Source organism: Strix aluco, chromosome 5, assembly GCF_031877795.1.
Source record: "Strix aluco isolate bStrAlu1 chromosome 5, bStrAlu1.hap1, whole genome shotgun sequence".
NCBI classification, from domain to species: domain Eukaryota; kingdom Metazoa; phylum Chordata; class Aves; order Strigiformes; family Strigidae; genus Strix; species Strix aluco.
In genome coordinates, this window is record NC_133935.1 from 31,552,266 (window position 1) to 31,579,375 (window position 27,110).

The 27,110-nt window shown below is 38.4% G+C and overlaps 1 protein-coding gene across 1 annotated transcript in view; it reads left to right on the forward strand.

Annotated features, from left to right (window-relative positions):
• Window positions 1-13,102: 13,102 nt before the first annotated feature.
• Window positions 13,103-27,110, forward strand: part of GRAP2 (GRB2 related adaptor protein 2) — a 42,270-nt gene continuing 28,262 nt past the window's right edge. The window contains exon 1 of the mRNA XM_074826706.1: window positions 13,103-13,278. The gene's annotated coding sequence lies outside the window, so the exon portion shown is untranslated. The remainder of the gene's footprint in view (window positions 13,279-27,110) is intronic.

The following is a 27,110-nucleotide window of genomic DNA, read 5'->3' on the forward strand; positions in this document are numbered from 1 at the left end:
GGGAAGAAAATTGGCTCCACCTTAGAAAACTAATGTGAGAGCTGCTGAGTAGAAAAGAAGTCATCCAGCTGGGATTTATTAAGTGGAAAGCTTTTTTTAAAAAAATATGTGGAAGACCAGAAATCAAAGATCGCTGTATATTTACTGGCTTTTTTGAAGCATCTGTTCTCTAATATCAGAGTATCTCACAAAGACTAATCAACTGATCTTCAGAATATCCTTATAAGTTTGAGATGTGTTAGCCTCATTTTACCATCAGAGGAATAAAGAGATTATTTGTCCAAGACTACACAGGAAATCTGTGACAGAAATAATAATGTAGGCCCGTATCCAGTGCAGTGACTCAAACATAAAACCATCCAATTTTCTATCAGGGTAAGAAGGTACTAAGGGAGGGGTTTTGGTATCAGTCATGGCCAAAGGAGAGAAGCTGATGAGAGACCCCCCCGAACAGATGGAGAGGGCTATATTGTTCTGGTTATGGTGGGGAACATCTATCTTTATGCTTGGGATTTGTTTAAAGGCATATGAAATGCTATAAATGTATTTTCAGCTAACCCTTGCTGGACATCTCTGATGGTCGGTCAGTCTAGAAAAGCCAGGACCTTGTAATAAGATCATAATAAGATCTGAGACTGTGTTTTGAGCTTTGTCCACATATGGTAATTTATTAAAAGTTAAAAGACTTGTATGCCAGTGAAGATGATAACACCTATGTTACAGGAAGTAAAAACCTTTCAGATTGATAGTATACAATTATAGCTGACATACAAAAGGAAAAGATGTCCTCTTTATTGCTCCAAGGGGAGATTAAACTGGAATTTCTAATATTTAAAAACAAAGAACCACAAAGAGTATGTTATTTAAATAAAATTTTCACACTTTGTGTTTTCCTTCAGCTTTTAACCATACATCGGTAAGATTGTATAACTAAAAGCGTTATCTCTATCTCTGTTAAAACTTTTACTCATTGGGATTGCTGTGTGAGCTGACCACAGTTTTTGCCTAGCTCCTAAGGGACAGTTGTCATGCACTATTATCTGAGAATATTTCATTATTTATGTTACTGCCAGTAAGAATGTCTTTGTAACCACATTCCACCTGGTTAAGTTAGATTTTTATGCTAGGACTTGCACATCCATATTGTAACTGCTGTAGAACATTGAAGAAAGCTGATTCAACTTTTATTAGCTATATTAAGTTATTTGTAATAAAGGGTTCTCAGGCTTTCATCTAAATTTTCAAGGTACATCTACCAATTGCATCATCTGCTTCTATGGGATCTGAGAGCTTGAAAAAGTAAGACTACCATCATTACACTTACTTTTTCTGTGCAGAAGACTGCAACATAACTGTACAATCTTTGGGGCTCCACTGATCAAAAAGGTTAAAATTCATTGCCTCTAGGGCTTCTCAGAAAATAGAATAAAATTGCTCTTATCCAGCACACATAGAGACAGTTGATCAAAGGAAGCTACAGGTAACTGAACTCAACAGTGTGTGTATTTAGTCTACCTTTTTTTTGTACTATAGTTTTTCACATAGTTCTGGCAATGTAAAATGTTCTTAGAGTAGATGCAAATGCAGTGCAATTTACATATTCTTTAAAGTGTCTTGTCACTGCCAGAGTTGTGCAAAAGGGTGTGATTTCATACTACAGCTAAATGCATCCAGTGGTTGGCAGTTGTTGAAGAGGGCAATCTCACAACTTCCCTTCTCTTCTCCTCTTCCCCAACATGGATTCATGTCAACTTTTCCTCAGATCTTCAATCATGAGATTCGGGGAGCTGCACTGAAAAAAAATTCATCCTTCTAAAAGTTATTAGGCTCTCCACTGGGGTTACATGAGTACAACTTCCTGCACAAGTGCATAGCTGGAGCTGAGAGGAAGGAATGGGATGATTCCCTTTGGAAATTTGAATATATTTGGATTATTGCACATAGCAGTAGGAATCATAATGAAAAAAAAATCACTCCCTTTGCTGTGTTGTGAAGAGCTTACGCAGGTGTACCTTTCAGCATCAATTTGCTTTGAAAATAAAAAGTTATGGGGCTATGAGTGAGAGACACATATTCTTTAAGGCATTGTGGAGCACACACTGGAGGCATCTTGATTCTTCAGTTTCTTAGTTTTGGTATGATTATTATTTTTCCCCAGTTAACTGTAAATAGAATTTAGTGTGGAAAAAATCTAATCATATCAAAGATTCTGGTGTATTGAAATGAAAAAAAAATAAATAACATAAGCTGTTAGGAATTTTTCTTATATCAGGTGATTTAATCTCCCATAGAAAATTAATTTCTGAAGTTTCTTCTGTTAGGAGCTACACGGTGTTCCAAATATTTGAGAAATAGATCAGCTGAAACTATTTGTCTGAAAATGTTTAAGTTTTCTGGAAGAGGGAGAAGGCTATAGCTCCTGTCTGGTGAGAAGCAGGAAGCAAGAAGTTTGGGAGGTAGAAAGCAGAAAAACTGCAGATTATAGTGGTTTTCTCTGTCTTGGCTGAAAAAAAAAAAAAAAAAAAAAAAAAAAGGACTAGTAACGTATAGCATTTCGACTGTTAGCTGAATTTTTATCAGCCAACAAATAAATTGTGCTGAAACATTAGAGTCTACTCCCATGGTGATTAGATATTACAGTACATATGGTATAGAAACATTAAGCCATGTTTGAAGACCTCACAAGGCCTAAACACAGCGTGCCTGCCAACTGTTGACCATACGCTATAGCTGACATAAACATGGAGTTGCCTCCTGCTATCCTGCACCTGGATTTGCTACACAGATAAATCTTATATGTTATTGCAGAAGAAGGCCTAGCAAGGACTTCATATACTTTCTCTCCACAATAACTGCAGCAAGCAGACCATACATCCCCACCAATAAAAACAGATATAATCTTTTGTCTGTTTGAAATGAATTTGCCACATTACACAAGATTTGTTGTCACTCTGTCCAAAAATTGCAGCATTTCTGTTTTTCTCTTGGTGAAACTAGACAACATTATATTCTTCATGTTATACTGGCTGAATCTAAAACGCAAAAATATTTAGGACTGATGGGTCAGGGTGAAAGGTGCAGCAACAGACTAAATGCTGTACACAGTGACTCTGGTTAGTTTGGACAGTATGTCAACTTGGATAGTCATGCCCTGTAACTTTGTATTCAATATCTGGCATTTAAGTCTTAGAAAAAACAGACAAAAATTCTGAGTAGATTTTTTCTGGTATTAAACCCTGTCTTCAGTTTCCTACTGCAACTTCAGCTCAAAAGAAATTTACATTTTAGAAGATTATCTGAACAAAATTAACTCCTGGCAATATTAATTATTCAAAGCTTTTCCCTCCTTTCATTTTATAGTTTAAATGTTATGTAGAATTATTTACTCATGAATAAATAGCCTTGATGTTTTTTAGACCTCTGTAATATCTGATATATGTAAAAGCTGTACAGAAATAACAAAATATGCTACCAGTGGGCAGTTTCTCTTGAAAGAGAGCCATACTGATTTAGTTAACACTAGTGTACAGTTATCTTATTCCCATGTTATTTCACAGTGAATATCATCTGACATTCTGAAAGTAGTGATCTACCTGGAAAGTGGCGGACTTTTTTGAATCTTGTCTAAAACCCAAAGAATTTACCTATATAGTTTATGTGAATACCAGTAATCTCTAAATTATTCAAGACATCTGTAGCTGGGATGAAGCATAAAGAAAGCTGTGTTGCAATTCTACTGTAACCACTCTATCAATAACTACCCACCTTTTCAGGGCATTTAATCCACAGTTTTTATAGCATGCCTATTCTTCTAGTATTGGTCTCTGTACTTTTCAGTCCCAATGCTATTGCACAGTTTGAACAAGAGTCCATTAAACTGATTACTTGTTATTCACCTACTGATGCTCTCTTCCTAGTTCTGCACAGGCACCTCAGTCTTGACCCAAAGCAATTCTTTGTTTTCCTGGTTGTGGGATCCCAATGCACTTTCTGTCAAATTATTTTAAGATTAACCATCAATAGACCCTGCTATTCTAGTTTTGAATTAAAACTTTTGGTCAAACCAAGTTGTACCAAATAGTGACTAAGACAACAGACAAAGAGGCTGAGACAGAGAAATGTTTGCTAGATTTAAACACCCACAGTACAACTCTATTTATGACTACACAAGAGAGTACTGTAAGAGACCCATTACTTTATGCCTAAATGCTTCCATTTACCCGTTTTTCTAAAACCATTGATCTATAGTTTTTACTTTTTGCATTGTATGGATTTTTAACATTTATTTTTAATAGATAGCACTTTTTTAGCATAGAAAGCTTTTTCATTTTTAATCAACTAAAGTTTTAGCACATATATTCTTAAAATTTAAGCTTGAGCTGTTTACAGTTTAAACTGGGAAATTCTGGTAGGAGCTGAGAGAAATAAAATGTTGGTGAAAACCCTTTGATAGTAGCTCTCTTGGGGGACAGCTTAGTATAGGAGATACAACATCTAGTTATGTTGTAGTTATCTTGATGCCTGTTTGTCGTATTGATTCTGCTGATGCTGTCAGGAACCATAGGAAAGGGAAGATAAGGTAGATTTTTCCTGATTTTGGCATGCTGAGCAGATACATTAACATATGCTGCAGAATGCCTCAGAAAACACTGAAAGATCTCTGGCTTCCTCCTCTCTTAGAATTCTAACCTGAAAATTCAGTACTAAGATCTCCTTCTCTCTGTATTACTTTTTCCTCTTTTATTCCTTGTTTCTATTGTTGATAATTTTTTCAAGCACTGAATCTGATGATGGCCTTAGTCTCCCTGTAGTGTCACACTGATGAATTCTGGTCTGGGGTATCCTAAATAAGCTGACCTGACGGACAAATTAATTGGAATTGCAGCTGGTAGTTCAGGTGGTTACTTCTGGTTATTGATGAGTACAGGGCTTTCAAATTGCTTTTCAGAGGGCTTTTGAAGTTGAGATATTTTCCTTCACAAATGGGATGCAGTGAGACTGCATGTATTGTCAGTTATCAAAACTCAGGTGAAGGGCAATAGCTAGTTAAGACAGTGACACACCTCTTAGAACTGAGTGACCAAATGTTAGTTGGTTTTTCTGACTTGTTCTGAAACCACATTAAACCACATACTACTTTCAAGTTAAGCAGTGACAAGGTGGAAGCACATGCCATCTTTTGCTGAGAGAAGAAAAAAGGGCATTGAAATGCAAATTCTCATGGTATAGTTAGTTTTCCTTAGGCTAATCTCATATCCCCCAGATTTTTGTACAATCATTAAACAGTCTTGAATTTATCTCATCTATCAGTATAAAATAAAGCAAAATCATTATGCACAGCTGTACTATAGAAGTGTCACAATGCAATTATTTCATTCAGCAGAACAGATGCATGCTGTTGGCACCTCAGAGTGAGTAGGAGCTGCATGGAGCTTGTATCAGCGGGAATTCACTTTCACATACATCACTTGGGGACATGAATGTGCAGTGTGACAGGCCCATCACTACCAATATTTCATCCAATTTACTGTGGCAAGGCGGATACTTGGTTGTATCTGAAAGCCAACAGGTCACTGGCTTCATCTAGCAGCTCATGCTGTTCCCAGCAGCGCTATGTTCCTACTAATAATTTAATCTTGTATTTGAAGTTCAGTTCCTACCAGTTTACCTCCTCTTTCTCATTTTCTTTCACTTCTACTTAAAAATATAATGGTCCATTTCAGCAAAATTAACTACAAATTCATGGATCACTACAGCAGGAATAAATTTTATACATAATACTGTAATCCATCTATTTGTTCCCTAGAATGCAAATTGACTTGATGGGCAATTCTATGTCCTATGTAAATAACCCTAGTTCTGAGAGTGTTGTATTTTCAGTGAAGAAGCAGGAGGATAAAGAAGATTGTTTCTCTGCCTTTGATTTTCTGATAATTGTTCCAGGGTATTTAATTTAAATTTTAAAAAGTCTATCATATAGAAAATACAGGCAACAGCTACCTTGATTTATTTTTGCGTGAAAACTCTGGTGCTCTGCTTGTGCTTCATTCTTTCTTTTCCTTAGAAAAAGTAGTTTTCAACATTTAGATTCTCATGTAACATGCCAGATGACAATATCTAAAATACACAATTCCTCTATCTAGTAGATACCTGTTATCATATGGGCAAGAATAAAACATGACTCTTGTTCTTCCATCAGTGTGTCAGTAATGTCCAAGAAGAAACACTCTACAATAGAATGAAAAATAGGAAGTTCACTTTCTATGGCCCCTCTCATGTTCAGATTCTCTTCAGGGATTGCCAGCAGGTGGAACAATTTATACAAACTGGATAACTGTCTTTGTAGTGTGGATACTTTTCTACTATGAATTGATTGGCATTTCCATTTCTTTTCACTATAATGATTTTAGGCGGTAATTATCTTGCAGGTTCAGAGCTAAAAACAATGTCTAGAGATGATACTGAAAATAAAGATAACAGCTTTTATATGCTATTAGAGGTTTCCTAAACTACAAAGTTTCTCAACAAATTTGATTAATTATGAAATAGAAAAAGTTACTTAAATGTCAATGGTAAAGATGTTTGAGTGGTAAACACTGAGTCTTGTCTTTAAATGTAAACATCACTGGACTACTGACTGAAAGTCCATTAAGTTAGTGTAACCTAACTCTTCCAGGAGGAACAAACCTACATTATCAAAATTACCAGGTAGTGGTTTTAAACAAAAAGGAGGAAGTATTCTTCCATACTGTGTATTAAGTAAATTGCGGCAATTATTGCCACAGAGGTAGTGAAGGGCAAAAACATTAAGAGACATATTTATAGAAAATAAGTGGCTCTTAAATATAATTGTTCAAATATAATCTCTGGCTCAACAAGTCCCTAGATTGTTGCAGGGAACAATTCCTGGAAGGAATGTCAAGAGAAGGCTCACTTTGTTTCTTTTCTTCCTGCTCATTTTCTGTAAATAGGTCTTATTGGCACTCTCAGCTAGAGGACACTGGGCTAGATGGGCCTTTTGCCTGACCCTGTACACTACTGTAGTGCTCTTATGTGCATTATGGCATCTTTAGTATGATTTCTTGGCAAAATCACATTCGATTCAAAACCAACTTGTGTCTACCAGTGCATCTGTCAGAATTGCAGAATGAACAAACCTGCTGGCTGAAACTGCTTCAGCATTTGCTTCCTAACTGACATATACCTGGGATGCTGCTTAGTAACTTAGGTTGTCTGGGCTACCATCACACCGAGCAGCCATGTTAACTACGCTGTTCTCATATTAGTACTCATATAACTAGGAATTTGTATACACAGGTTCTGCCTGTCTTCTCTGGTGCAACTCTCTTCATTAACCTAGGAAAATACAGCTATGAGAAAGCAATATAGGGCCTAATCTATTCTGTGTATTATGTATTTTAGAGCTGGGAAATATTAGTTTGTCTTGCTTATTTTTCAAGCCACTGATTTTCAAAAATGCCAAATGGATGCTAATCTCTTTTCAATTTTCAACATTTCAGCTCATCTGTCTTTATATTCAAAAATATTTCCACTGATAGGTAAGCCTAAAGTCAGCAGTGATGTCATCTTTCCTAAGTTCTTACTTGTAAAGTTGTTGGTATTTTAAAGTATTTTTTTCTAAAAATAACACAAAAAAGTTGGTTTTCCTTCCTCTTTTTCTGATTTCTTTGTGCAGCTGTAATTACTTGCTATCTTTCCTTGAGCAATTTGTTTAAATAAGCCCCTCCCCCAATTTGCTAATTTTAACTGACAGGCCTTCTCAAGTCTTAGTGTTGAAGAAGCCCTGTCATCAATGATGTCTGACTTTCTCTGATCCATTTTTTATAAAACAATCCAACTGTGTGAAGCACTTACACACATGCCTCCAGTTCTTTCTGCAGTCATTCATCCTGTGGCATGCTATGTCCATAATCTCGTTAAGAGAAACTGCACTGTATGTTAGTTCACTGATCTCTCACATTAGTGAACTTGGGGGGGGGGGCGCCAAGAATTGTTAGAGGTTGCTTCTCTTACTTTGGCCTCATAATACTTTTTCTTTAAGCTCTTCATGTGTCTCCTGAGTACCATAGGTAAAAAGCTATTTTGCATTAGAGTCAGTAAGTGATGCCAGACAGTTCTCGTGGTGCTTATTCTATTCTCCAAGTCAGAAAACTCAACACATTTCTGCAAGTGTAGCAGCTCAAACATGATATCATTCACTTAAAATTCTGGAGAAAGAAGCAGAGACAGAAATAATTTCATTCTCCATTTCTCATCTGCGTAAGACAGCCATCGTTGGGATTCCATGGTAGCAAAATTAATGAACAGGAAGATAGAAGAGTCTGCTTTCTGCAATAACCTTTTGGTCCCATTCAACTGTCCTTAACCAAAAATACAGCAACCACGACAGACCTGAGGAGAAAATACAGAGCATATGTCTAGCCTGTCCTTTTGGTGAGTCTAGTTTGACAACAACCTAGAAGGAAAGTTGCTTGGTTCTCTCAATAATGTATGCCATAATAATTAAGCGCTTTGACATTTGTAGGTTGAAAACACCATATTCAGGTGTTTCACAATGAAAAGCCTACCAAGAACACAGAGAGCACTAGCAAGTAAAAGAAGAAATGGATAATTTTATTTTTCAGTAAGCTTGTTTAAACATAGTCTAACACCTTAAACTATTAAACCACAGCTTCAGTTGGCTTATGGTGCTACTCTAGCTAGCATTTTGATCACACCTATAACAAGATCCAAATGCAAATGTCAGATCAAGTGAAAGTTACATTATAGCAAAAGGACAATATCTGCAACTAGAGAGAAGGGAAGAAAATGTCTCATGTCAATCCTGCAACCCTTCTGTCTATGGAATTGTTGAAGGGCTCTAAACAAGAGCAGAGAGGTCAAGGAATTAAAACAAGAGCTTCCATTTGTCTGTGAATTGCTCTGCTAAACTGTAACAACAGTGTTTCTAGACCAATTGGCTTGGATCTCTCAGCTTTCACAGCTGGTATACTCAATAGGAGCTGCATTTTAGTCAATGCAGTAATAGCATAAAAAGGGAATGCAGCCTCCAAGTGATTTAAATGATTCTTGTGAATTGTCATTTCACAGCTTTATGAGATATTCCTATTCCCCTCCCTTCCTTTTATTAGTTAACATCAGGCTAGGTAGATTTCTATGCAATTCCCAGCTGAGTCACCAGAGAAGGGTCCGCCTTCATCATGTATCAATTTAATTTCAAGCCCTGACAAACACCCAGCCTCAAGAAGGCAGACAATCTGTAATACACTTTATGAGAATAAAAGGTAAAAATATTAACCTTCACAATAAATGTTTGTTTTCCATCTGAGCCCCCTCCCCACAGCCCCACTTATGAACATGCTTCTCCTCTCTGCTAGCTGCCACAGTCCAGCCTGAGGGATATTTTTAATGCAAGGATAGGCATGAATTTCAAGCAAAAGATCAAAATGGTACCTTTTTAATTTTTTAAAGAATACAGCTAATTAACCTTTTTATCAAACTGCGCACATCTTCAAACTACTTAGATGGAAAATATATTGGTTTAATTAAGATTTCACAGGGAGAGACAGTTGCAAACACTTGGAACTGAGAGAAAGTGGGATTTTTATGAGGAAGGTGCTGTATGTTTTACAACTCCCTGTGTCTCTTTGTTGTTTGCACTTCAAATGGAGTCCATTTTTATGTGTCTCTCTCCTGCTGAGAGAAACTGATTTTATCATGTGTTTCAATGAAGCTATTAAAAACTTCAATCATGAGATTCCTCTTTTGCCTTTGTATGTTTCTTTCTCTCTCTCTCTTTGTCAAAGTTGCACTGTGACGTTGGTTATATGGCAGCATACATTGATTTGCTTTGTTTTACAAGTCGATTAGATAAACCCCCTGCAATCAAAATTGGCTTTAACAGAAAACTTCATACCCATGTTTTCCTTAGCTGGGTCCCCACTCGGATTGATTTTTGTAGGTCTAGGATTTTGATGGGTATGCTATACTTTCTTCTGCTTCTTTGTTTTTAGTAAATGGTGAAAAGTTCAAGAGTGACGGGTTGAAGTTCTATACGCATACAAAATGAACAACATGAACAATGCCAGAATATACTTCCCCCTCACTTCAGGAGCTCAGGAATATTTCAGAGGTGCAAAAAGAATGTACTACAGTGACCTGTCATTACAATCCAAGTATTTTGGGAGCAATAAAACACAGGACTTCTACACTGACGAATCAGATACTCTTAATGCTCAGATGTGGTTGTTTATCCAGAACTCTAAGTCACTAAAAGGGTAGGATGTGCTAGGGATAAAAATATGTCAAAATAGTTGAATCATACCTAAAACAAGTTATTAGCCTAAAAGATCCTCCTCTGACCAAACAAAACAAAACCCAGAACAAAACCAAAAAAACCTGAAATATAAAATCTGATAGAGGTTTGCATTCAAATAATATTCAAATTGAGCCACTGAGACTATAAAGGCCTGAAGCCTGGATATAGCCGTGCATTAATTTCCTGTCTTTTGCTTTTGTTTGTCAGTTAATGTCAGACAAATCATGTCTCATAAACGAAGCTGAACACTGTTTAGGTCTTAGTGTTAGGAGAAAAGACATCAACATTTGATTCTTGCAATTTAAGCCTCTGTTTGTGAGCCAACTCTGTGTGATTAGTGCTACAATACTGCATATATAACTGAGTTTTAGTTTGCTTGCAAGATTGACATCTCTAATGCAAAACAAAAAATAATTTTGGCTGAATAGTTGCAAGTATTTTATTTTAGGCCAAATGGAAAGTTGTGTTTTGCTCAAAAATATTTTTTATTGTTTAAGGTGTTTTTACCTCTGTCTTGAAATCAAAGTAAATTTTGAGATAAAGGGCTTCTTTAAGCTGAAAAATGAGAATGTTTCATATTGGAAGTACTCAAGCCATTAAAAATGACAAAAGAGTAATTTAATAGAAATTCACAAAACAGCTTAATCCCTCTCTGTCACTTTTTGGACAAAAGATATTATTAATACTTTTTTTCAATATAAGATGTTTCAATATTATCAATAAAATTTTGCCCACTTCTGTTTGTAACACCTGTGCTCTTTTGAGGGATACAGATGGAACCTGAGCAATCTGGCTGCTTGTTCTTCAAAGTCAACAATAATTAGGAGTTAAAACATTTTTTTCTGCTGCTTTTGAGCATCAGGCTGGAAAAAGCACAGATCATTTGGTCAGGCTCTGAACTGTATTCAAGGAAATGGAATCCCATCCAGATCCTCAAACAGGTACAAAGCCAAGAAAAGTGGCTTCAAGAAATCAGGGCATGTGGATCTCACTGACTCAAGAACTCGATAATTTATGAATCTATTTCAGCTGCAGCAAATGGTCCTTTCCTGGCTTACAGTCTACCAGACAGAATTTAGATTATGTTTTCAGGCTATGATTTTAAGTGGTCTTAGAGTGATGGCTTCAGGGAGAAATTTCACTTGATGTGAATTCCTTTTTAATTTTCTTTGAACTGCCTGGTGCTAATGGCTGCAGGCCCAGTACCAGGTAGACCATGGACCAGGGCAAGGGCTTTGTTTCCTGAGGAGGCTTTCTGCTCTCCAGTAGAAACCAGTTTCCCAATCACCCATGTCCCTTCTTCCCCAGGGTCCCTGCTGGCCCCTGGCAGCCCTCAGGCAAGAGGAGGGACTGGAGCTCTAAGGGCAGGGAAGAAAAGGTGAGAGGAAATCAGCCTTTCAGGAGGCTAAATCCCAGCAGGGACAGGATGAGCGTAGGGCAGGGGTAGCTCTCACCTCAGTGTAATTAGTGTGTGGTTAATTCCCAATGGGGTTGATGTAGGCGAGGACACATGGGTGGACTCACACCACCAGGAGCAGCCCACCCCTTACCCCCAATCCTTCCTCCTCATTACCTCAGGATGACTGAACAGCTGTGACTGTTGGGTAGCCTTTTCCCTGGGAGATTCAAACTGCTGCCAATCACCTGCAAACACCCACCCCCTTTCTCTCCTTATCCAACCAGAATGTTTTCAACCATCCCTCCCTTCCCCCAGAGGGTCCTTGCATCCAGAGGGACTGTCAATCACTCCTCAAGCCCCACCCCTCCCTGGCTTCCAGCCCATGCTGTGAGGGACAGGACATCCCTGCAATTTTCTGTAGGGGTGGCAGGAAAATGAACTGACAGAGGTGTGAGGGGGACAGCTTACTGTGGTAACTCAGCAGTGTCTTTTCAGCATTTATTCACCTGAGGAGAAAGACTTAATTTATTTTTATGTCATTTAATGTGGTACATAAATATTTTGCCATCTGAAAGAGCCATAACACAGGTGTTGGCCAGACAAATCATCGCTGCTTTGGGTAGATCACAGTCATTCTGTCCAGTCCACCAGCCTCCCGTAATGCACCCCTGCTAGTGCCTAAACTGATGCAAAAACTAAATAGGCAAAGGTGTCTTTTCTGTGTTCTTATAAGAATCAGATTTTCATACCTCTTTTCTCACCGCTTGAAGACAGCCCCCCAGTTCACACTAATTGCAGAATCTGGACTCTTTCTTATAGCAAATCCCTCTTGGCCTGTACCTACATGGTTTTTGTATGTGCCTGTGTTTGCTTAGAGAGATACAAGTACATCTTCTCATGTGGGTGCACTGTGTGTATGCACCCATGGACTCTGTCACATCAAATGGGATGTGTGGCAGGAGAGGTGCTCCACAAGCTCAAATGCTGATAGCTTATGACCACCACTGTCATCCGATATTAGAGAAGAGACCACATTTTAGGACACCTTTGATGGTTTGCTCCTGAGGGTCACTACCTGTGTCCAAAGGGGCCAGTGCTTTCCAGACAAATACATCAAATAACTGAGCATTGAGCAAGTTATAGGGTGCCCCAGCACATTACACGCAGCTGGAGCAGCAAACAGCTGTAGCATTCAGAGAAACTTCTCTACAACAGCTGTGACCCTTGCAGTAAGAGAATAAAACCACACTAAGCTGAGTCCCACACCCAGCTCGGTAAGCTACCGGTCCTGTGAGTTCCTGCATGGTTTGAGGTTTGCACCCTGCTGGCTTGATTGGCTGTGCTTCATGAGGGAGAGGCAAAGATACTGCGGTGAAGACTTGTGTGTCCCGCATGGCTCCGCAGACTTCAGCCTTTGCTAAGCACTTGCACTGAAGACAGGAGGCAAGTTGGTTATCTTGTTATGAGACTCGTGCCATTCCCCACTGCTTTGTCTCAACACAGATCCTGAAACAGCAGAGTGCAACCACCTGCCTCAAAGGTACAGATCTGTTTGGCTGCTTGTTTCTTTCACTATGAAGTTTTAAGGGTAGATGCGTTGGCTAAATTAGCATCACGTTTTCTGCAGAGTTAAACAAGTAAGGTCTTAGCTGCAAGGCTCAAGATTTAGTGTGTTTTCATTTCCACTGCAGGTGCATCAAGCTTTTTTCCTTGTCAATGGGGGATCACAACTGTGCTCAGAAGGAGGGTATTTATTGGAACAGAAGAAAATAATAAATGGGGAATTATTATTTTTTTGTTCAGTCAGAAGCACAAAGCAAAGAGATATCCAGATTTCCCAGAAACTTTAAGGTTGCTCTGACAGAGATCAGACTATTGTGTCTCTGAGACACCCAGTGTGATCATACCAACTGCGGCAAGATGCCTAGAAAGAAAAAAGCTTCCGGCAATGGTAGATCTGGCATCACTGACCCTCCTTTTGGTGTCTCCTGTGGAATATGGTGGGGTCTTGAGGGGCCAGGCATAAATGTAATTTCTCCTCGATTGCTTTTTAATGTTCTTGTAAAGCTTTTTGATGCATTGTAAGTGTAATATGCTTATTGTCATGAGACGTTTCTTTAGAGTGGAGTGCTATAGAGCTGTATGGCAAGGTCTGTGTGTGTTTCATGTGTGTTTGTGTGCATAGAGAAAGTCCACAATACTTGACTTGTCTTATAGTTAAACTGTGAGCAAAAGGACATCAGTCTCCAAAACATGATTTAGTAACACCCTATCAGCACAAAATTTTCTTGGAAAAAGTAATAATCTAAACTCTCTTCTGCAACAGCAGCAGGAGAAGATGTCACATTTATATTTGTCTGGAGAAGAAAGGTTTTATAATGACTGAGTTTTTTAGTGAACACGCATGGCAGGAGTAGCTGCGTTTTGGGATGAGAAAGAGTTGCTTACCATTTACGTTTTGGCATGGAAGACTGTAGCTGATGCAGCTAGCAATGCCAGTCATCCACTTGTAAGGAGAGAGAGGCCCATGCTTTAGCCTCTGCTCCCAGGTTTCTGAATAGAACATAAACCCTGGCAGATGGTGAAATGAGTTGTGGAAAAGATAGTTCCCTCAGTAGCAGATCAGTGAAAAAATGAAGTTGGTGTCCCAGGGAAGCAATTCCCCTTACTTTCCTATCTAGTGACATTTACTTCGGTTTCGTTCTTGCATCCAAACTTGACAATCCCACAGATAAGAAATAAACACAAAATAGCGCTGTGTGTCATTCCCATTTTCATCAAGATAGTGGAATAACCTGGAGATGGATGGTTAGGCAATGTGAAATGTACACATCTAAACTTGGCTTAATTTTGTTGTCTGGATTGTGAAGTTGTTTTCATCTCTACCACTCCCTTCCGCACACATCTCCTAAACTGTTAAGACTGACGGATCTGCCTGGGCAAAACAAAAATTGGTCTTTCGCAAGATATAATTTTGTACAACTCCCAGAGAACCAGGGCTCTGCTGCTCAAGTTAGCTGTCTGTCCTGATCTCTTATATCTTCTTACATTAGTTTGCAGTATAGTGTGTCTGCAAGCTTGTCTGGTTTTTGTAAGTTATAGCCATTAGTCTAATAAAAGACATCACTTGTCTCTTCCAACTTTGTCCTTCATCTAATCACACAGAAATTCTGTTTTTTCCCCACATTTACCTTCTACTTTTGCAACCATAGGCCAGTGCCCTCCGTTTTTGCTGATTCAAGGGCATTAGAAGTGAGGATGTAATGCCCTCTGTACAATGTAATACTTTGCCCTCCCCATCAATTTGCAGCTTGACAGCAGCTCTCTGTGGCCACAAGCAATATCTGAAAGTCTGGCAGACAAGAAGTTGCTATTAAGCCACAGGTCTGCAACTAGTGCTGTAGGCAGTCTTTTTTGGTTTATTTTTACTGCCTGACATAATGAAAATTATCTTCATTCCCTTCACTATGTCTCTTCCCTTAACAGTATTTTCACTTGAAATTCTCCTCTTAGTGGAGCTGTAAGATATATACCATCAAATACACTCACTGGCAAGTTCAGTCTCTGATATTAGTCAGAAGGGCCTACCCACTGTGGATGAAAAAATGCCACATGTTTTACCAGTAATGAAGTATTGCTATCAACACTTGATATGCCTGTGTCTTTGGGGTTTATTTTAGTTTCTTTAGTTTTTACAATATAATAGGACTTGGTCTTCCTCTACCTTTCTCTCTTCTCTCTGGAGTCTGGTTTTGGTTTAAGAGGAATGTAGCTATTCTGTCTTCTTTCAGTTCCTCAAATTGCTATACACAATATAATGATTGTCACACACTTGATCTGAAGCTCAGGACTGGCTGCAAGCCATATTCCAGTCAGTGCAAATGATATCCATATATCCCTTGATATCTTTCAAAAATCTTTATTTTGCACCTCCCTTGAAGGAGACTTCTTAGTCCAGCTTAGTTTTCACAATTCGTTGTACATTTGGGCAGCAGCAAAGGAAGTATATTAAAATCGGGGGGTTTTATATATATATTTATATATATATATATATATATATATATATATAAAATCAGGGCAGTAACTTTGCCTTTCCTGTATAAAACTTTCATCTTAATGAAAAAAGTGTCTACACACATTTTTGCCTATTGATGGGCCTTTTGCCCATTTGCCCTAAAGACAGGTGAGTATGAATGCTCTCACTTTATTACTATAATCAGGCATGAATATAATGACATTGAGTTGACAGAAGCACTAAAACAGTGCTAGCTCAACTGACTTGACAATCTGCAAAATTGAACTGGACTTCCAGGAGGCAGCTTTATGGCTTTTGGCACCCCATTCCATTTAAACATCTCCATGTACGACTAGACTGTACTTTTTGGATGTGTCCTACAGTACAGAGAGGTGAAGTGGCTTGCCCAGGGATGCACAGCAAATGTTTCACTGAGCTGGGCTTGGAAAGTGGATTCTTGATCTTCTTTCTTCGTTACTAGATAAGGCTGTTTTGTTTCTGCATTTTATAGCAACAGTTTAATTTTAAATATAATTTCAAATAAGCTGGGGGGGGGGGAGAGAGAGACTTGCACAAACATGAGTAGAATTGGTAGTGATGTTAGCTAGGCTAACAAGTGTATGTCTTCATGCTTCAAGGTACAAACTGATTCCCATGATATAGCCATCTTTCCTTTTGGCTTTAGCCCAGAATGCCATCTCTGAAGTGTAGTTTCTGTAAATACTGTTTCTAGAAGGATTTCAAATAGACGAGAATGAAAAAAAACTGATCTTGGAAGGGTCTGAGTTCTTCCTGTAGCCTTAAATTTTTTTAATTGTTCTGCTGATTAGAGAACTGTGCTAAAATACCATTTAAATAACATCTAAGCAGTGGAGGCTAACCTTTGAGGAATAAGCTTGCTAAGAATGGACACATTATCCTAGAACTAAGATCACAGGTCAGTACTGCGAAATATTATGAGATGAAAGAAAATTACTCAAATGCCTAAATGAACAGTATGCTCTAATGCATGATGAAACTCTTTTTTTCCCTCTCTTGGAGCTCCAAGATCCATCCTTCCTCCCTCTTCCTAACTCTATAACCTTTCTTACATATGGCTTTTTCTTTCCAGAGCAGTGTACAGTACTAATTACATGCCATTTTTTTCTCTAAGGCACTGTATGCCTTACAATCTCTAGGCTTTCCTTTCTAGTTTCCTCAAATTTTTTTATTATCTCATCATGACAAATGCACTAGTAACCCTTAGGGTACAAATTTTACCCCTCAGAGTTCTGGCACTCCTCTTTTATTTTTAAGAAACTAGCTACATAAATAACATTATGTTTCCAGGTCATAGCCACTCCAAGCTACAGCTGCGTTGTGGCACAGGAGAAACACTCTAGAACCCTTCAATCTAAACAGGGATTATTTTAGGATGTGGACAATCTTCTAAAATTGTCTCTGTGCATGAGTGTGCCCTGGTAATTGTTTTTCATGCAGAAGTGTATAGCGTATAAAGATAGGATACTGGAGGCATTCTGTCGGACTGTTTGTACATGGTATTTGCTGTACCAGATCAGACTATTCATCTGTCACATCCAGTATGCTGCCCAAATAGTGGTTAAAACATAATGATTCTGAGAAAGGCAACTGAACCCTCTATCAACCAAGTGTGCAAAGCTCTACGTGAAGACAGAACATTTTCTAACTCTTAACAGGGTGATTAGTTTACAGTTTCAAGTTGTATTATCAAATTTCAAGCTGTATTATCATTACATTGACAGACAGAAATAATGCCATTATTGAACTGTTATGTGCTTGGATTCTTCTTTCTTGGTAATCCTAATAGTGTAACACAGTGGTTCTAAACCTGTGGTCTGCAGACCCCTGGGGGGCCTAGATATCATCACAGGGGGTCTGCGAAGGCTTAAAGCAGGGGTGGGGAATGTCCAGCCCAGAAACATTTGTTCTGGCCTACAACAATCACTGCACCTCCTTTTCCCACAGCCCCCTCCCCTCAGTGCTCCTCTCATACTCAAGCCCCTGCCCTACATGGCCTGACGCACTAGTATATTTGGTGTTAGTTTTGTTGGTGGAACTCACTTTAACTAGGCTAGCCAGTTTTTCTCTTAAAGATATTTTCTTAACCCAACGGCCCTCTTTAGAGCCACAATGGGGCTGAAGTCTGCTCCTCCAAGTGTTGGCCCTGGACCCATAAACAAAAATATATGGTGACTGAACACAGACAAACAAGGGGGGGAGGTGAGAAGAATCGTAAAACTTTTCATCAAATTTTAATGTAAACATTGGCATCCAGTTCGGAATTAGCAAGTTAAAAAAACATTAAATGGGCCATATGAGCAAGAAGAGTGTTGATGCTATTATTTTAAATTCATATGGAATCACTGCAATAAAGATATTATTATAGGAGTGTGTGTATTAACAGATTAACTTATTTCCCATTCTCTCCAAATCTGAAGACCCTTCATGAGAAAATTGAAATAAATATTTGATGCAGTCTAGTGCTTTAGATCTTGAATTAAGTCTTGGTGGTCCACAGCCACAAAAGGTATTTAAAGGGGGTGGTGAAGGAAAGTTTGAGAACCCCTGGTGTAATAGGTCTCTGAGATTAGATCCATCAAAGGAAACAAAAATTCTCCCAATTTACTCTACTGTTAGAGAACTAAATCTAGTCTAAAAATTCCCATCTTGAACAGAAGGTGAATCTTAATTCACTGAAGTCATCAAGTACTTTGACATTCTTACTGGAAGGGGATGAATAGACATGCAATATTGCATTGCTGGAAATTATATAGGAGTTGTCATAATCATGTCATTACCTTCAGCAGAGGCCTTGCATCCTTTGCCTGCTGATTTGATAGAGCATATATTGCTATCTCCTGTATCCCAAGTAATTACAGCTGTACTACATGCCTAAATGGTTTAATGCTATCTTCTCCTTTTGCTGTAATGAGCCCATTCAATAATCAAAGCCTCTGAATGTTTGTGTTGTCAGATTAGCTTTAAATGATGTTCAAGAAAATATTTTTCCTTTCCTACGACATCATAACAAGGCAGTTCTCAGTGGGGCTGATACTGCCGCTCACAGATAGAGTTTCATCATTCAGAGAAGCAGCTGCTTCCCTCTGTTTCCAACAGAAGTGAAGCCAAGTGTCCCTGTTGAAAGATGGTGGAGGCTCTGCTGTCTACCAAAAACCCTGGTGTGAAGTGATGAACATTTTGAAAGGGCCATTCTAGCTGTGAGCAGCTCAGGTATCTTGAAAGTTCCATTTGTAGCATCAACTGAAGGAATAAATGAAACACTGGGGTTTTTTTGAAGGGAAATTTTTTTTAAAGTATCACAGAGGTAAAAAAAAGTCTTGGAAAGATTTTTGAAACCTTGCAAGGTTTTCTGTGATCTTTAAATTGAATAAAAATCTGGATTAATCAATCCATTATTGAGGCTATAGAAACAATAAAAAGATCAAACACAAAGTGTCAAGTCTCTTAAAGAACCCATATTTAAGAGTAATTTTACTTAATAAATTAGTTAATACATTTACTTGTAACTTCTCAGGAAGTTATGTGCCCCTACAGCTAGTGCTGTAATTCTTAATATATGCCATGCTTCTCATACATAGCAAAACCACTGAATCCTTATTTTAAATTCAAAACTCAGACCAGCTGTAAGTACACAGACATGACAAGTACCTCCATAGTATATACTAATTAATTTTATTTTTGGTTTTTTAACTGTTTTTCAACACTGTTCTGATTTGCTCACCTTGACTGTTGAGGTCACTGTGGGAAACGGTTGTAGCAACCACAAGATGATGTCTGTAGAAATTAATCATTCATTAATAACTGCAACTGCAGAATGGGTTAGAAATATTTTCTCCAATCTCCAGGGCTTCTGAGGGTCAGCTCTTTAAGCATCTTGAGATTTATTATTAATTAGTTCTTTTACAGAAAGGCTCCAACTGACTTTCAGACACTGTTGATACTGGATGCTCTGCACTGACAGAGGTTATGTCTTCATTGCCAAAAACAAGCAGTGCTTTAATATTCAAGTGATTTACTCCAGGTATATTACTCAGTGTGGAATCTCAGGGAAGAGAAAGCACAGGTGATTTCATTGCAGTGGGGCTAGCTGTGGTCAGTACAATACACCTTTGTGGAAGGTACCTCAAACAACTACATCAAAGTAATAATTCCATTGGGAATTTACTATGCAGTAGCTGTCTTGATTTAAAACAAAAAACAAAAAACCCAACCAAAAAACCCCAAAACCAACTAAACACATCAGTTCTTGAGGTGCAGGCAAAGTCATAGCAGAAGAAAACCCGGGCCTTAGCAAGCTCTCATTCTAAATAGAAAGGTGGGAAGTAGAAGGGAGGAAAGATAAAGGGCTTGTTTGAATGAGTAGCTCTCCCAGTGTTGTTGTACCAGGACAGTTCTTCAGGTAGCCATTGGTACTCCAGAATAAGAGTTCCTTTCTCTGGCTTGATTTCTTTCTCTTTGGTAGTGCCTTAAAGCTCCCCACACCGGCTTTTACCTGTATTATTACTGTCTTGCTGTAATAAATCATCAGGGATACTGCTCTCAACTGAAGGATTCCTCTCCACAGCCAGCTTTTACTGCTCTTTGTATACTGTAACTTACAGAGACATGGAGAATAGTAGCACACTTGTAGCCACTCCTTAGAGTCTTTTAAGCACTTTGTGATTTCATCTGGTAATTTAGGGGAGATTTCTAAGGAAACCCTCAGCACTTCAGGAGATCGTGTTAGTGACTCAGAGAGAATCAAGCCCTTTCCTCGGAATCAATACTGAATGATATGCCCTAGCACATTTCTTGCACATGAGACCCACAACTGTACGTTGATTGCCTGTGGTCATCAATTATCCTTCAGCTAATTGCATAAGTCTAAAGGCATTTGCCCTGATAGCCCAGGCACATTTCAGTTTGCCTTCTGCACATCTGACACTTTGATTTTAATTGGGCAGTTGTTGCTTCTGTTCCTAACCTGCTGTGCACTGCTGAAAAGCACTGGAGGATGGATTTCATTGTTAGGTGAAGGGATAGATACAGAGTCAGGGAAAGCAGCAGCCAAACTGGAGGTACCCTCCAGGGTAAAGCTGGGGTCGAAGGACACAGTCGTCATATTTTAACGTTCAGGCTTACCAGCTCAGCTAACCCATACCAGAGGTGTCCAGAGAAGTGATATTCTCAGTGAGACTGTAGCAAAAAAAGATCATAACAGGGCTTCTTAATTAAAGTGCTGGGTAATTTTAGCGAGAGAAGCCAAAGGAGCACCTGTAATCCTTTAAAACACACCAGGGAGAAACTACAGCAGTGTGTGGCCCCTGTCCAGCACTGCTGTATCCCCCTCCAATGAAGCCTATCAGGATACCAGAAATACAAAGTGAGTCTGAATTTAATTCATGATTTGTGAAATGCATTGGGAATCTCTTGGGGTGAACAGTGGTTATTTTCTTAATTAATTCCTGCTGGTTTGAACCGTTTCTGTTTTGTATGTTTAGTTTTACTTTTCTGTTTGAAATGGTTTTCAGCTTTTGAGCAGGATCTTCTTTTGAAATGTTGTTCTCCTGTTCAGTCTAAACAATTCTGGCATGACATTTTTAAGGGGGTGGTTTTGAGTGCATCAACTTCTGCTATGCAATCTCAGATGCCTAACTGACTTTGGAAGGGCTGTGCATCTACCTCTTCCCTTGACCAGCTGCAGAGATGAGCAAAGTCCAACCACTTTCAGACAGAGCAACCAAGAAAACAGTATCCCAGAATTCAGTGAATGTTTTGGGGATATTTGGGGATTAGCTTCTCTTACAAAGATGATCGCTTTATTAAATATAACTATTTTTGTAAAGCTAAACTGAAAAGCAAGGCTCATCTTCAGGACAAAAGAGACAGCCTACCATAGTCAAATATAGCAAGATATGCAATAGTAATGAATCTGAGCATTGCAGTTCCTTAAATCTGATAGAAAGTAAAGTAGATATGGGTAGAACAAATTGATGGAAAACACAATAGAAAATGGAAGTGCAGTGAGCACCATAGGGTTTTGCTTTTTTCATATGGAAGCAGAATTGCAGTGTTAATAATGTTTTTAGTTGTATTCAACTTGGATAGAATTCACCCCATTCATCACACAAGTAATCACACTAATCCCTATTTTGAGGGGTTAAATCTCCCTGTAGCAGTGCATAGGCCTTGTTTAAGAATTGTGGTAAGTAATTATTGCCACTGGCAGGTTTCTCACTGCAGAGCCCTTACCACATTCATGATGCACATGGAAGGGTGAGAGCTGCATGCTTCCTACAGCTTGCAGCTCTCAAAACTTTCTTCTACAGATATTCTAAGGTATGCAGAAGGGGAGCACCTTCTTGAAGGATGTACATGACAAATAGCGTTTTCCACAGTGCCTAGCCAAGTAATTTTTTTTTTCCGTTCTGGTATTTTTTCCTTCTTTATTCTTTTGCCTTGTTTTCTGAATTCTGTCTACCAATAATCATTTTTTAAAAAGTTACATAATGAGGATGTTAAGCACACAGAAGTCAGGAAGTAATGATTGTAGTACTAGCCTCATTTTAGTGTGTTTTGATAATATGCAGCTGTGTAATTGGAGTCTAGCACTGAAGTCAATATCATCTTATGAGTGTATATTGAAAGGAAATCTCAGATCATTTAATGCAGATCTTCTACCTGAATGATTTTCCATATGTCTTTGATCTAGATATGCACATAATTTATATCATTGCCTGAATGAGACATGCTCCATTAGAGTAGTCACTGTAGAAAAACCAGGTTACATTCTCATCTTGTATAATTTCAGATTTAACCCTGCTGTGAGCAAGGGCTTGAACTAGATGATCTCCACAGATCCCTTTTAATCTAATTATTGTATGATTCTGTAAACAGCTCTGACCCATTGGTTTTTGTTAAGTTGCCATATGGAAGAATACCATTTGCTTCTAGTACTTTGCCTTATGAACAGGAAAGACAGTGAAAAGGTAAGGAAAAGAGACGTGACATAGAAACACAATAACCAATCCAACAGACCATCAATATGATATCAATTTTCCTGATCTTTTTTTTTTTTTTTTGCTTTCAACTCTTTTTCATGAGGTGATTCTTAGATGACGACACTGCTGTCAGCACAGTGTACTCTGAAGCATAAATGTAGGAACAACTGTGCATGATGTTTTATTGTGTTGTAGGAGAAACAACATGTTGTCCTCCCTTCATAAACCATAATGTAATGTTGAATGCAACATCTGGTTTCTTTAAATATGTACACACCCATTTCTCAGCCTGAGAACAAAGTTGAGGTAAAACGACTGTGCTCTCATGGTTAAGTGAGCTGGTGGGACCAAAGCCAATTCTCAGGGGATTTGTGAACTGGTTTGTGGCTGTTGTAGATCATGTTGTGCCTCTGCCCTGATTACCTATGCTATGGTATCCTCAGCGCATCCAGAGTTCCTACTGCTACTCAAGACCCTCATGGGTTATACAGAGTCCTTTTGTGTGGAGTCTTCCCTCATTTCATCACCAGTTTCGATAGCTGCTAGACCTTTATGCACCTCAGTATGCCTTGGAGTGAACTCACTAATAAAAATCGGATTTCCATCTCATTCCTTTTTAGCTTCTGTACAAAGCCAATGCGAGAGCAGTGGCTAAGTTGGAATTGCAATAATATGCCTGCAGTTGCCACCCAAATAAATGTAAGAATGTATTTTCTATAAACTTTTTGAACCAGAATTGCACTCACTTCTCTATTTAATAGGACAGAACCTGCATAGACTAGGTCCAATGTTTAGGCTTTCAGATAATGAAGCATATGAGACTTAATATGAATAAAAACATCATGAATGTGCACTTTTGTTTCCATTGTAGCAATTTTACTTGGAGATTTAAGTACTGCCATTCAGTGGTTCATATGCAAACAGTGGCACTGAGCAAAAATGACTGAGACAGTGTCCATCCTTTATTCACTCACGAAGGTTAATTGAGTGTGGTATCAATAACCTGCAGAATAGAGGCGGGAGGAGGATCTGCAGTGCTTTATGCAGTAAACAAATCTTAATAATTTAAATGAAACAATAATTTGGACATTACCAAAGAAATAAAAATAGTAACTCAGATCTTGGCAGTGCCTTTTACCTATGCAACATGCTGAGTCTGTTGCTCTGGATGCAAATGCGTTGTTAGCTTTGTGCAAAACCAAACCTGACTGTTTTCAGCTTGAGGCGAGATACCAGAGCACTGCCTGCCCCACCCAACTGATATTTCATCTCCTCAAGAATTAGCTTGTGTGCAGCCCACTGATTCCATATTCACAGTGAGGTTCTCCATTTTCACTTTAAAGGACTGAGTCCTTGTGACAAAGCCTTGAGTATTTCATGAAGTATCTTATGTTTGCCTCTTCACCCTCGGAAAATATTTCCTGTGAGGCATTTCACGAGAATCTTTGTCTCCATACTGATAGCTATTTTTTCCTTAGAGCTAAGTCAGTGTCTTTGTCCCAAGTTTCAAACCTAAGTGCTTGAACTGAGGCTTCTAAGCCTCAGCAGTGAGCATGTACTTTAAAATGGCTTAATGCTTAACGTTGCTAAATATGCATAGATCAAACAGACTTCAAGGGTGAGCTATAAGAAGTCAGACTCTCTGCAAACTTGCGCTTTAAATTGGAAGTATGACCAAGGAGCATAGTGTTAGGCCAGATCATACTTTGAGAAGTTGCCATGTATTCTTTCCATGGAAATCTTTAAGTAGGTGGTACACTGCTGCTGATGTTTGACTAACATATAAATTCCAGCTTCAGCTGACACCTGCTCATGTTCATGGGTGCTCCTTGTCACTCACATGCACACAACACACAAACCTACCCTCCAAATGTACACAGACCAGCTCATTTACAGTTGCTCGGATTTGTATTTGCTGAAGAAAACATAACTCACATGTCACCTGGAGTATGCTCATGGGACCTCTGTTCCTTCATTCAGGCATACTGCAAATGAGTATCTTTCATTTATAAGCAGATCCCTAGAGATACACATGTTCAAACATACTTTTGCCCAGATGTGTTCAGGCTTGCATGCAGAATGCCTACTCCTGTCTGAAGGTGGAAGAAGCACTTCATATGATGCTGCGTTCATGCATGTAATTCCACATTCTCACACACATGCAGAGTCTGCTGTTTTCCACGTGTGCACTGTAGCAAATAATTTAAGTCTCTTTCTTCCCATCCTGCTTAGCATGCAAATGTGGATAGCACATCAAGATTAGAAATAAATGTACCAGAATGACTTCAGTCAACCTGAAATGTCGAATGACTCATTCACACCCTTTGCACAATGTTCCCTCTTTGCCACATGCAATCTATTGAATAGTCTGAAGGCTGTGCGGTTCCCTGCTGCAGAGCAGCAATCGATCACTTGCTCACTGAAGGAGGGGGACCGTGATTATTTTTGCAGGGTGCACAGGGGTTACACAGTGAGGTTCCAGTTAGCCTCATTGCCATGAAGGTGCCCACGCTGTAGGAACGGGAAACGTAGGATGTCAGGCCTGATTGACCTATAGGGAACTTTATGTGTTTAATTAAGTCTTAGTCTGCATATTAGTTCAGTAACCAATATTCCTGCATCAGGATATGACCTGGGTATTTTTATTCCAGATTATGAGAACCTATTCCAATTTGATATAACTCAATTTTGGATTAAGATAAACAAGAACAAGTTGTTCCTACTTCAGAGTAAAAATGTCTACATGTTAAATCATTCAGGAACTGCTGCCGTACTTTAATTTCAAAGGTATCATAATCTAACTGAACTAAAAAATGCGTAGACAAACATGAAATATGTTCCACACTTCTACTTAAAATGGTATGATTGCTGTGCAGAGACAAACCCCAGGAATAGTAACAAGCTGGCATTCACATTTACCTTATAATGAGAAGAAAAGTTGGATTGACTGTTGGAGTTGCATCTTTAAATGTATGAATTATTGTAATTGATTGCTTTTAAAACCCTTTCAGAAGCATTCCCAAATGCAGATGCATATAGGCTGACTTTAATTTGTAGAAAGGCAGTTTTGTAGCACTTAAGCCTTGTAAAAGGGGTTCTGTGATTAAATGCAAGTTGAGCCATGAAGATCCATTAAGCAGAAAAACCATAGTTAATACAACACAGAGGCTCAGAAGGTAAATATGCAAGTGGTGACATTATGCCATGAAGGTACCACAGCAGTGCTCATTATACCACATGGCAGATACCACTAGTAGCAGTTCAATTTCTCTGTCCTTACTTAAATGTGAAGCTTTGTATATAAAATATATCAGATCTTCTTCTCAGAACAAAGGTGGCTGTGAGCTGAAATTATGTGTAACATGTCCAAGATAAGAGGACTCTGAGAACCTAATTATCAGATTTCCTATGTTTGTGTTTAGATTATTGTAGCTAAATGTATGTTGAACTAGACTTTTATAATTCATTCTTTCATAAAAGCACAAGAGGAGAGGAAAAATATATAAGGGAAAACAGGTGAGGCAAACTTTTCAGTAAAAAACCACAACTTGTGCAGTCAGATGCAATTTCGTACAAAAATAGATTTATGGTTAAAAGGACAAGAAACATCACCTTTTCTTACTGAGCTAACTTTTGTGCAAAAAATCGTATTTTGTTCTACTTTTGTGCAAAATCATATCTGTTGGCACACAATGTAATTTTAGTACTAGAGTTCCAGATTTTGCACAATTATCTGTGCTGCCAGGATTAATCTTACACAAAAAATACCAAGGAAAAGATCTTGCTCTTCTTCCCATTTTACACAGAATTTTATCAGCTGGCTTGATCAAAGAAACATGCAGTAACTGATTTGAAACATAATATTATGTACCCAGCAGTATATACTAGCAGATTTTCATACCATTTTTTTCACATATCCCACTCAAATGTATTGCTATACAGGAGAGTCCAATATAAGATTAAAACCTATTTTTATCAGATTGAATTAATGCCTTAATGTAATGAATTCTCTAGTTTGTGCTATGCCCAGAAATAAAGAAATTATAGCCTTCTGTTGCATTCTTCATCTTTTATATATGAAAAGAGGAGTTTCTTAACTGCTGTGGAAAGGAACCAAAGACATAAGGTGAACTTACTCCTACTTTAACACAAATATTTACAGATTTTTTTTTCTAGATTTCCATTTCACATTGCAAAATGCATGATCACGCATAGACAAAGTGAATTTACCATTCACATGCACATCCAGTGCATATTCATATGTTGACCTGCATGAGCACCAGAATTGCTCAGCTATTACAGAATCACAGAATCATCTAGGTTGGAAGGGACCTT